General features: G+C 50.4%; 1 protein-coding gene across 1 annotated transcript in view; it reads left to right on the top strand.

The window, feature by feature from the left end:
- The first annotated feature begins 3,619 nt into the window (after positions 1 to 3,619).
- The window catches only part of Galnt6 (polypeptide N-acetylgalactosaminyltransferase 6), a 41,336-nt gene continuing 32,984 nt past the window's right edge, over positions 3,620 to 11,971 (top strand). Inside the window, exons 1-2 of the mRNA XM_005353876.2 lie at positions 3,620 to 3,800; positions 11,259 to 11,493. The gene's annotated coding sequence lies outside the window, so the exon portion shown is untranslated. The remainder of the gene's footprint in view (positions 3,801 to 11,258; positions 11,494 to 11,971) is intronic.

The following is an 11,971-nucleotide window of genomic DNA, read 5'->3' on the forward strand; positions in this document are numbered from 1 at the left end:
CCTGATGCTGTGGGGAGGACCACTGACATTCCCCTGCTAGGAAGGAACAACTCAGGCCCTGTTGTTAGGGACAGGTCTACGGCATGTACCTCCAAGCTAGGTCATTATGAGGACTTAAGTCACAGTTAAAATCATAGTCAGGCATGACTATGTCAGTTCACACCTATAACTCCAGCATGTGGGAGGCTGAGGCAGGAGGACTGCCCCAAATTTGAAACCAACTGGGCTACAGGAGACTGACCATTTTTCCAAAGACAAAAATGGGGGCAGTGCTCAGGCCTTTAATCCTAGCACTCAGGAGGCAGAGAGAGACAGATCCCTGAGTTCAAGGCCAGCTTGGTCTACTTGGTAAATTTCAAGACAGCCAGGCTACACAGAGAAACTCTGTCTTAAGGGAGGGAAAGGATCGTAAAAATACAGTAAATACAAACCTAATGACCTGGGTTAATTTCCAGGATTCACGTGGTGGGAGGAGAGAACTAACTTCTAAAAGTTGCCCCTCTGACCTACACACGCATAAGCATGAACACACACACACATGAATTGTAAAAAAAAAAGGGGGGGAGGGATTAAGATGATCAAAATATAGTATCTACATATATGAAGTGTCATAATGAAATTATTGTTTTACACAATAAATTGTAGGGGGATGTGTTAGAGCTGTGGAGTTGCAGAGACACCCTAACTTAATCAGGAAGCCAGGCTATACTTAGAGCCGCAGTAGGACAGCTCTGGAGGGGGAGAGGGCAATAGGACAGCTCTGGAGGCTGGAGCTGCAGTAGGACAGCTCAGCCCTGGAGGGAAAGTGTCCTGACTTACAGGAAGCCAGGCTATCTGAAGCAGTTGGAGGTGGTTTCCCGGAAGGCTACAGCAATTCTGCTTTTCTGGAGAGTCTGCTATGGCTGAGCCCTGCTCTGTTCCCTTAAGGGAAAGTCTTAGAAGAGCTATCTGCTTCTTCTCTCCCCCAAGATGTTACTTCTTTAGCTAACACTCTGCTACAGGGGAAGCCCCTTCAGAAATGTAGCAATCATCTTGGGCTGTAGAAAAAAAAAAAAAAAAAAAAAAAATGTTACTTTTTCTGCTCAGCTTGGCTCAGCCCCTCTTAGGGAGCATCCCAGCAGGTTCTTCTGTTCTGCTCCGCCTTGCTCAGTCCCCTGAGGTTCCTCCCAAGGACAGATAAATGGCAGCCTCTAACTGAACAGGGAGAGAGGCTTACACAGAACTTCTTAGAGGTGATGCTTTCCCAGGGAGAAGAGGGATTGGTTAGTTTTTGCTGCTCAGGGATTGGTTAATTTAGTTGGTCAGGGCAGAGACGGCTCTGATTTCATGGCCAAACTGTGCTTTTTTTTATGGTCCTTTTTAGCCTTTTGACTCTAATCTTAGGACCAGGGTTTTTTTTTTTTTTAATTTTTTTCACTGGTTCTGATTCTAGGGACAAAGTGTATTTCTTTTGGCACTGGTTTCAGAGTCAGGGCATGTTTCTTTAGTTCTGGGTTCAGGAATAAAGATATTTCTTTCCCCGGCTCAGGTCTCAAATCCAGGGTGTATTTCTCTCACTGGCTCTGGGTTCAAAGTCAGGGTGCTCAGTGATTGGTTGGTTTCCTGCTCCAGTTGTCCCTTTTACCCTACATAAATGCTAATCACTTTATTTTAAAGTTATTATTATTATTAGTTTTTCAAGACAGGGTTTTTCTGTGTAGCCCTGGCTGTCCTGGAATTTGCTTTGTAGACCAGACTGGTCTGGGACTCACAGAGATCTGCCTGCCTCTGCCCCCCCCCATGTACTGGGATTAAAAGGTGGCTAATCAATTCTTATTTTAAAAGTTAATTCATTGAAACCACTTCAGAATGTGAGGCACAAAACACAGGCTGGTGTAGCCTCTTGGAAAGCCAAACACAACCTCTTTTAAGCTCCAAAGTTCTGTCAGCGGCGACACCCTGAGCCTGCCCTGGGGAAGTGTAAGTCCCTCGTGCAGGCGGTGTTGGGACCTAACAAAGGCAAAGTGGTCAAAGGTGAGAGGCAGAGTGGAGCAAAGGTGACAGGTCAAACCTAGGCAGGAAGTCTAATAGCCAAGGAAAGAGAAATGGGGACAGCGTCCCCTCATCCAGCAGGAAGAGCCATGGGGGAGGGCAGAGCCTGGACCTGAGTCGACAGCCCAACCACAGGGAATGAGGCTTGAGCCCCCAGTCGGTGGTGGACGATGGAGGGTGTGGGGTTGGCTCCTGGAGCTGGAGGTGATTATGCCAAGTACACGGGACACCTCCTTTTCTACTCTGGTGAAAATGCTGCCCTGCTGTGAGCTTCTGCCTGTGTTCTGCTGGCTTTCCCAGAACACCTCTGAGTCATTCAACCCAACCACAGGGTTTTAGATCAAACCCTGTCCCTGAGTCTTAGAGACTCAAAAATGCAAAATCATTTTGCTATCAACCAAAAGAGAACCAGCATTCTTTTTTTTTTTCTTTTGGCTATTCAGATCAAGCTTATTTGACTGCTCTGCCTCCAATTCCAGATCCTCCCGCATTAACGTCCCCAATTCTGGGACCACAGGCACCAGTGTCTACCAGAAGAGAGTATCCAAGCTGGGTAAGGAGGTATCCGCACTCTCAGAACTCAGAAGGTAGAAGCCGGAGGACCGGGAATTCAAGGTCATTCTCAATTATACTGTATAGGGGGTTCAAGATTAGCCTAGTCCACTTGAGACTCTGTCTCAGAACAACAACTCAACCAAATAAACAAAAATACAAACAACAACACACACACGAGGGCTAGAGAGCTGTAAAGAGCACTTTCGGCTCAATGATGAGGACCAGGGTTCGGATCCCACACCCCTGTAAACAAGCCGACGACTCCTCTAATTTACAAGGCACATACACATAAACGACTGCCGCAGTTAGATGGGAGAGGTACCGGCTCCCAAATCACGACATAGAGGCTTATTAGTTTTGAACGCTCGGCCTTGCAGAGACACGTTTCTGGCTAGCTCTTTTTAACTTAAATTAACCCTTTTTTCTTTATCTATTTTACCTCAGGGCTTATTACCTTTCTTACTTATTACCTTATCTTACTTTCACTGCTCTCTCTGTCTTGCTGTCCGCTTCCTGGCTTCTTGTCCCTGGCATGTACTTCATTTTCTCCTCGTTCTGGTCTTGTTCTTTCTGTTGTGAGCCTAGATTTCTTCTCCTATTTATTCTTTCTGCCCGCCAGTCCCATCTGCTCTGCCGAGCTATCGACTGTTCAGCGTTTTATTACACCCATCAGGTGCCTTGGGCAGGCAAGGTGAAACAGATGCAACACATCTTTTCATAACTAAAGAATTGCAGCATAAACAAAAGCAACACATTTACACTCACTCTGCAGCATAAACAAATGTAACACATCTTTGCCTAGTTAAATAATATTCTACAGCAGGGAGGGGAATTTATGTGTCCACAAGTTATCTGCCTGTGACACCTGGACGAGCCTCTGGACTAGCCACCGCCCAGCACGACCCCCGCCTCTGGCCTCAGGCTCTGGGCGCTGCAGCCACTGTGGCTCCCGGCAGGCACGCTGTGGCTTGCTGCCCTCGCCGCCCGGAGCAGGCATTGCAGGCGACCTGGGGTAGCCGCGGACCCTGCACCCGGGGGCCCAGGATCTGGAGAGAGCTGTCTGGTTTCCCGGGTCTGGAGCGGAGTCGCCGCACCTGCCGCAGCCGGGTGGTGCGCCACCCATGACAGGACCCGCCCCGGACCCGCCCTCCCAGCCTCCCCGTCGGGAAACCGGCAAACTGCTCGGCGACGGCGGCTCGGCCTCAGCGCGAGAGGTAAGCAGCAGTGGGGCGCTCGACCCCGCGGTGCCCTTGGACCTCGCAGCCCTGAGCTTCTCGGGGACTCGCTCCACTCGCGCTCGCTCTGAGTGCCGGCTTCCTGCTACCCGCCCCACTCCTCTCCGACCCGCAGTCAAATGAAGGGGCCGAGCCAGACACCTCCTCTGGTGCGGTGCCAACCAGCGCCTCCCTTGGGGAGACCCCCTCCACCTTTGCGGTCCAGAAACGGGGGGGGAGTTAATCGGGGAGCTCCTACTCCCTCTTCCCCTCTCGCACGCCCGGGCGCCTACTCGGCGCTTCCCCAGATTGCGATCACCTCATGTGCTCAAGCGCGGGAAGACCTTCAGAGAGGGTCTTTCCTGCCCTGTCACCTTTGCGCAGAAGGGACAAACCAGGGGAAGCCTTGTTGGTGGGGGCCGCTGGGAGCCCTTGCCTGCTTGATTCCCCCCTTGGATGCTTGGCACTTTTGAGGGGTAGAGAGCCAGTTCTGTGGTATGGTATAAGGACTGTATGACTTACTGTCACCAACTTCCTGATTCTCTTCCTCACTTGTTCCACACCTCATGAAGACTACAGGGAGAACCCTCCTGTCACTTGCCCAAGGGCCAGTCATCCCAGACTCCAGACCACTGCCTCTGTGGACACTGCTGATGATAACTTGCCCACAAAGCTCAAAAAGGAAGCCCTGTCTTAAGCAGGAATTCACTGCAGTGGTCTCAGGGAGAGCTTTAAGGATTGCACTCTGAGCTCATCCCGAGACCCACAAAGGCAAGCACTGGCTGACGTTAATGACTCTAGACACACTAAAGAACCTCCAGGGCTATGTTCACTTAACTGCAGATGTGCCTGCATTCCACAGGCCCTCCTCTCCGCCCGACAGGAGAGCCTTCCCTGTCATCAGGAAGGCTAAGAAGGATGAGCTGGGCAAATTCATGTGATGACTGCATCAGGGTTCTGAAATCTACTTCATTCAAATTATCCAAGAGACTGCGTCAGCACAGGCATTCCCCAGCGATGCCACGTGCTTCAGGAACCCAGCAGTGACAGGAGAGAGCTGCTTCGGGGTTACCAGGACCAAAGAGCACGACAGGACAGTCAAAAGGAAGTATAGAGCAAGTGAAACCGAGGGAAACTGGCTGCTGGGTAATCACTGCTCACAGCTGGTGCTGCCTCCAGCACCCGGAAGAGTCCAGGAAAGGGAGGCCCCGTGGGTGTCAGGAGATCATAACTATCTTAGCCCAAGTTCAACTGGGAGAAACCCGGACACGGATGCGATCATAGGTTGAGTTCTTGTAGCCACTGTCCGGAACAGAAGTCAGGCTAGGGAGGGGCAGCGCCGTGCTCACCTGAGGCTCACAGAGAGAGGTAGTGGTGGATAATGAAGGCTGCCAGCGGCTGACTCAGCGCTCGCTCCCACTAAGGTAGCTGTTTAACCTTGGCCACATCATGTAAACTCTTGGGGTAAGGAGTAAATGAGGAGGTGCCTGTGAAAGTGAGTGCTAGAGCTGTAGGGACCAACCAGACATAAGATGTGTCATAGCTCTGGACAGACATGAGCCTTGGTGTGAATCTGCTTTTTCCTAGCTGTGTGCCCACAGTCAAGCTAGTCACTCTGTGCTTCACTTTACTTCCGGGTAAAACAGAAGGTCAGAGTTGGGCATGTAGCTCAGCTGGCAGAGTGTCTGCCCAGTGCGCATAAGACTGTGGGTCCAGTCTCTAGCATCGCAAACACTGGGCATGATGGCGCACGCCTGAAACCTAAGCACTGGGAAAGAAGGAGAATCGAAAGTGCAAGGTCATCCTTGGCTAGGTAATGAGTTTGAGGCCAGCCTGGACTACCTGAGACTCTGTCTCAAAGCAAAAACAAAAACCAAGACCAAACAAAACAAAAAACATAACTTATGTGAGGTTTTTGTTTATTTTTTCTTTATTTTTGTTTTTTCAGATGGGGTCTCTACATAGACCTGACTGAGCTGGAACTCACTATGTAGACCAGGCTGGCCTCAGACTCATAGAGAACCATCTTCTTCTGTCCACCCCCCCCCACCCCCCGAGTGCTGAGATTAAAGGCATGCACCACCACTGTATTCCCAGCTTCTCAGGAGGATGCGGCAGAAGGGTTGCTTGAGCCCAGGAGTCAGGCTGAAGCCGAGCCTGGGTGACAGTGAGGTGATCATAGGCGTGTCCTTGTGGCCAATATCTTTGTTGCTTGAAAAAGCAAGTGAAAGATAGTGATAGCATTGCCCTAAACATCCCCTGGGGCTGATGGGCGTAATCCAGTGTCCCCAGTTCTGGAAGTGAAGCCGAGTACCACAGTGGGTGTTTGGCTGTGCCAGAGTTTGGGTGAACTTGGCTCTTCACATACCCTCAGTCTTTCTTCTGGAAAAGCCCAAAATGCCCGTTTCTGGTCGATGGGATGAGAGCGAGCGTTTCAGTACGCAAGAGGTCAAGTGCAGGGCAGTGCCTGTCTCCGTGAGGATCTCAATGCTGTAATTGTGCCTTGTGTGGTAAACAAGGATGGGTTCAGCCCAGGGAGAAAAGAGCTTTGAGAATGAGTCCCCTGGCACCTGAGAGCCCTGTGGGGTCCAGTTACTCTCCAGTACCCGGCCTAGCCCGGCCTGAGTCCTAGGGAGAGATGTGCAGCAAGAAATCCCTTCTGACCACAGCTCTGCATCTAATGGCAAACAAAAGACAGATAGGGAAGGAAGTTACTACACACACACACACACACACGTGCATGCACACATACATACACATACTCCCCTGCACGCATGTACACTCACACACATGTACACAGATGAGCATACACACATGTACACACATATATACACACACTCCTGATTACACACACACCTCAGTACGGAGGGATGGATACCTGGCCAAGATGTCAGAATAAGAAGCTTGAGAAGCAGTGTTTAAGGGTACAGAAAGCAAATAGGATGAAGTTGTCTGGATGTATTGTTCACTTTCCTCTGTGAATCTAGTGGGAAAGTCCCACGTGAAGAAAGCAGGGCAAGTGAGGAGTGAGTGACTCTGGGGACAAGGATGCACACTCAACTCCCGAGGGCAGGGACACACCTAGGAAACCTTGCTTTCTTTTCTTCTTTGAGAGATGGGTTTCACATAGCCTAGGATTGCCTCAACTTCTCCATGTAAATGGAAATGACCTTGAACTCATTTTGATTTGATTTTATCTTGTGTGTGTGAATGCCTTTCTTGCCTACATTCACGTATGTGTGCCATGCGCATTCCTGGTGTCCATGGAAGTCAGAAGAGGGCAGTGGGTCTCATGGGACTGGGGTCACAGGTGGTTGTGAGGCACTAAGTCCCTGCAAGAGCAGCCATGCTCTTAAGCACTGGGCCATCTCTCTAGTCCCTGACCTTGAACTCCTGGTTCTCCGTAAAGGTTGAAAACACAAGTTTGGGCCACCACATCCTACTAGGAAGAGCTCTTTTTATTTGTTTTTAATTTAATTATGTGTGTGCCAGAGAGGAGTTGGGTTCACTGGAGCTAGAGTTGCAGGCAGTTGTGAACCATCAGACGCGGATGCCAGGAACTGAACTTAGGCCCTCTGGGGGAGCAATGAGCTGTATTAGCTGCTGAGCCACCTTAGGAAGGGAAAGAGAGCCACACCAAGCATCTGGTTAGCCTGGAAGGTAAATAAATGCAGATGGCAAGCTGACTGCTGGATGAATCTGCCCCAGTTAAACAGCCGTAATCTAAAGAAACGTGGCCAGGGCTTTGCTGATCACGAAGCAAAGGAGTCGGGCAGGTACTACATCTCGTCCTCTAGGGTGAGGACAGTTTTTGACGACAGTTTTGGGTGGAGAGGAAGGGAGCTCATGGGGAAGGGGAAGGGCACCCAGAGAGCAGAACATAACCAGCAAGGGCTTGGTTACCTTGGTACCTTGAAGGGATTGAACATCACAGATCTTGGTGTGAACCAGGACTTAGGGGTGCTTCTGGAAGCACTGGGGAACTGCTCAAGTCAGCGGGCTGCTTGCAGGCCTGAGGGCGGTGGCAGGTGGAAGTTTCCAGCCATCCTGAGCAGGACTCCTGCGATCAGGAGCAGACTGCCCCGAGAGAAGAGAGGGTCGAACTTTAGCTCCCCAACTTCTAGCCCCAGCCCTTAGAACCATCTGTCCCGTGACCCCCAGCTTGTCTCCTCCTATCCACCACCAGCCAACAGATGGCAAAACTCAATTCAAACCCTAGGAGGTTAGAGGGGCCCAGCTCCCCCACCTGAGACCCTGGGGATGAAGCCAGAGAGCTGCTGAGCTTCCTGTTTAGTTGCCTGCTGTTCTGATTTCCAGTGGGTTATGCTTGGGGTAAGATGACAAAGGTGTATCAAACACTTTTATGCCAAACACTGATCCTGTTACACAGTGGTGAGAAACTGGTTGTTTTTTTCAGTGGAAAATCTGTTTGGATAACTTCAGTTCAACATTTTCTGCAAACCCAGAATGAACCTAGATGTGCTAGCCGCAGAAATAACTCAGCACACTGCTCTGGGAGAGCGAGCCCAGCACATTACTGTAGTGCTGGTCTTCAGGAAGAGCCAGAGTGTCCCTGAAGGTGTAACTCAGGGACACTGTCCTGGGACCAGAGACATCTGACAGGGAAGGAAGGCCCTAGAGACCATCGGGTCATCTCATAGTGTGACTGCAGGGGAGGTAAGACCACTGGGCTTGGTGAAGAGAGCATGTCATCGGGGATGAAGGGACAACCATTTGGCTTTACAACCTTGGAGCACCCTTCCCCCTCCAGGATCTTGAAACCAACCTGTTCCATGAGGTCCACCTGCCTACACCAACGCCTTGGTGAGCCAATTAACTTGAGCAAATATCCTGTGGGGATGGCGTGACAGCTCTCTTCCTGCAGGCCACAGAAGGCCACGTCTCACCTCCCGGAGGTGTGCGGTTCATTTGCATATACAGGAAGAAACGTCATTATAAAGTGGCCACCTGGCTATGGTCTGGGTGGCTGACCCTGCCTTTCATGAGAGCCAAGACCTCACTTGGTACTTCCTAGTTTTGACATCTTTAAGCATGGAATCCCTGAGTGGGAGTTGGAGAGAAGGGAAATGCAGTGAGGGAGTTTAGGAGTGGAGGAGAGGGGCAGAAGAGCCCAGGCCCTGTAGCACCACCGTCGGGAAGGTGAGGGAGGCAGGAACATAGCAGAGCTCTGAGAACCCAAACCAGGACCTGCTCCTGGGAGCTTCTAGCTGTGCGTCTGGAGTCCAGTGGAACTAGGCTCACCGACACAAGGCTGCTGCATACCCAGATGGCAAGCTGCTTGGGGCAGCAGAAGGCCACCTAACTCAAACACTCATTCCATCAATAACAGGCTGGGTCACCTACTCATTCAGACTTCGCAAGTAGCAGATGGTAGAAATGCGTGGCCCTCGAAGTCCAGGAGTCCAGGTCCCTGGCAGGGCATAGAGCCACAGTTGACACGGGCAGATTTGTGTCATGATGACAATGAAGAAAAGGGAAGTCAGGAGGCCAGAGCTGGAGGTGTGGTTCAGTGGGAAAAGCCCTTGCCTTGCCTTGCCTTGCCTTGCCTTGCCCTGGCTTAGATCCTCAGCACTGGGGGCAGGGGAAGGAGAAAGCGAGGAAGACAAAGACAGGTAGATAATGGGGACAGGTTAACTCTGCTTTAGTTTTGTGAATCTTGTATAACTGATTTTTCATATTACTTTACTGAAGATGGCAGAAGATCAGAGGAGACTCTCCTGGAAGAGGGTTGTGTCCCTGAGTTTTAAATGTGTGGCTACAAAGAAGGCATTTTCCTAGACCTGGACTCATATCCGTGTGGCAGGAGAGCTCAAAAGTCTCCCAGCAGCTTCCACACATGATGGCATCACAAGTGTAAAGTATGTGCCATAGCAAAAACTACATGAAAATGTGATTGTTTAACTGCTTACTTCATTGAGAAGTATACATTTTGAAGAACACATTTTAGTTCTTATTTTATCCCATTGCATTGCCCTTTTGAGACAGGTCCTCCCGTGACCCAGGCTGCCTACAAACTCTGTGTAGCCATGTGACTTGAACTTCTGAGCCTCCTGCTGTCACCTCCTGAGTGTTGAGATTACAGATGTCTCAAGTTTATACAGTGCTGGGGTTGAAGATGAGGGCCTCGCGTGGCTAGACAGGCTCTTGACCCACTGAGGTCCATCCCCCAGCCCAAGTTCTGATTTTATATCAAGTAATGTTTGTCACCTTCAGTAAGATAAAGTGTTAAATTTTAATTATTCAAAATTCATAAACTAAAAGCAAAAATAAAGTTTTCCAAAGATCCTTGATGAAGGTAGCCTTTACACCTCTGAAGTTACTAAAGCTAAGAGCTGTTCTGAGACGTTGATCCATGCTGTAGCCATAGGTAATAACGGAGAGGAAAATATAATAAAACTATGCGACGCAGTTTTGGGTTTTGTTGTTTGTTTGTTTTTGTAGCGCGAGAGACAGCACGTGCCGGGCAAGCGCTCATGCACTGAGCTATGTCCCCAGCCCAACTTGGTTTCTCCTCTTCTCTTTTTAGCAGCTGCTCACTGTATAGCCCTGGCCTGGAACTTGCTATGTAGCCCAGGATGCTCTTACATTTTTAGACATCCACCTGCTCTGCCTCCTGAGTGCTGGGACAAAAGATACACCGCCACTATAGCTGTCTTTTTGCATTCTGGTCTTTTTTTTTATTAATTTTTATTTTATGTGTTCGACCATTTTGCCTGCATGTATGTGTTTTGCATGCATGTCTTCTGCCCTTAAAGACCAGAAGAGAGTTCTGGATCCCCTGGAACTGGAGTTCTGAGCACTTGTGAGCCCTCATGTGGGTGCTCGGAACAGAACCAGTGTCCTCTGCAAGAGCAGCAAGTGCTCTTAACTGCTGGGCCATCTCTCCAGCCCCTTCTAATGTCCCTCCTGCCATATGCTGGCCATTTAAAGACTTTTTTTGCAGTGACCGATTGGAATCAGTATTGGGGTAGCCTGGGCTCTGCTCTCTAGAGCAGCAAGGGAGTGAGTGTGTACTCTATCTAGAGGAGCCCATCCCCCATGTCTTCCTCAACTAGGACTTGGTGTATCTTGGCTCTGAAAGTCTGATGAGCAGTCCCAAGGGAGGGAGAGACCTGGGAGTGGATGCTCCCTGGCAGCCACAGGCTGTGAGCACGGTAGGGAGGGGCATGGGTCCTGCAGAGCCCTGAACTCAACCAGCTACTACATTAGGGGTTATTCCTTTCCCAGGGCTCAGGGGGCACCACCTCCTGGCCCTTGTTTGCCATGATTCTAGGATTGTGTCTGCATGAAGCAGGAACCCTCAACCCCGAAGCCCTGTGGCATCCATGAAATTGATATTTCTCCGGGGCTATCTTCCTGTTGCTGGCATGCTGAGCTGACAGTGAGAACAAGTCCTTTCCTGCCAAGTCTAATCACAGGTGTCTCGTTTCATTTCAGGATGTGGTTAGAACCTTGAGGAGCTGCAGGTTCCAGAGAGAGCAGAGAGAGCGCTTTAGACGGCCGGACTGGATCCAGAGAGCAGATGTTCCAGAGGAGTTCAGTTTAACCCAAGGTCTGTTTCCCCAGGGAAGAGAAAAGGAACAAAGGTGTCCACCTCTTCAAAGGACCACACTCAGCACCTGGATGAGGGTGCTGGAGTGACGGGTAACTCCAAGAGGCCTTCCTGGAGGAGGTGAGTCTTGGCCTGGCTCTAGCTAGTTACTGCAGTGTTACCATGCCCATGTGTCCAGCTGTGCCCACTCTCATGCTGGAGTGGGAAGTAACCAGAAAACTGTCCTGAGTGCAGGCTACACGGTGACTCAACAGACCTAGCCCAGGCTACAGAGCTCAGTCTGATCTCGATGGTCTCTAGACTGAGGTCTGCAGCTCAAGCAGAGCCCCTGGAGCTGGCCCTCAGGGTAGCTCAGGCCCTGGGAAAGAGCCTCCACACACAATCAATCCTGCTCCTTTCCTTGAAAACTGTGAGACCTGGAGGGAACCCTGCCTTTCTCAGCTGTCTGTGCTGTTCGCTACCTTTTACTTTCAATAGCTTGAATAGGTAGTACCATGCAGCTGGCAGTACAGTGTGGGCTCACAGTGCAGTACGATGTGGACTCGCAGTACAGTGTGGCGCGCAGTACAGTGTGGGCTCACAGTGCAGTACGATGTGG

This window comes from Microtus ochrogaster, chromosome 15 (assembly GCF_000317375.1).
Source record: "Microtus ochrogaster isolate Prairie Vole_2 chromosome 15, MicOch1.0, whole genome shotgun sequence".
Taxonomy (NCBI): Eukaryota; Metazoa; Chordata; class Mammalia; order Rodentia; family Cricetidae; genus Microtus; species Microtus ochrogaster.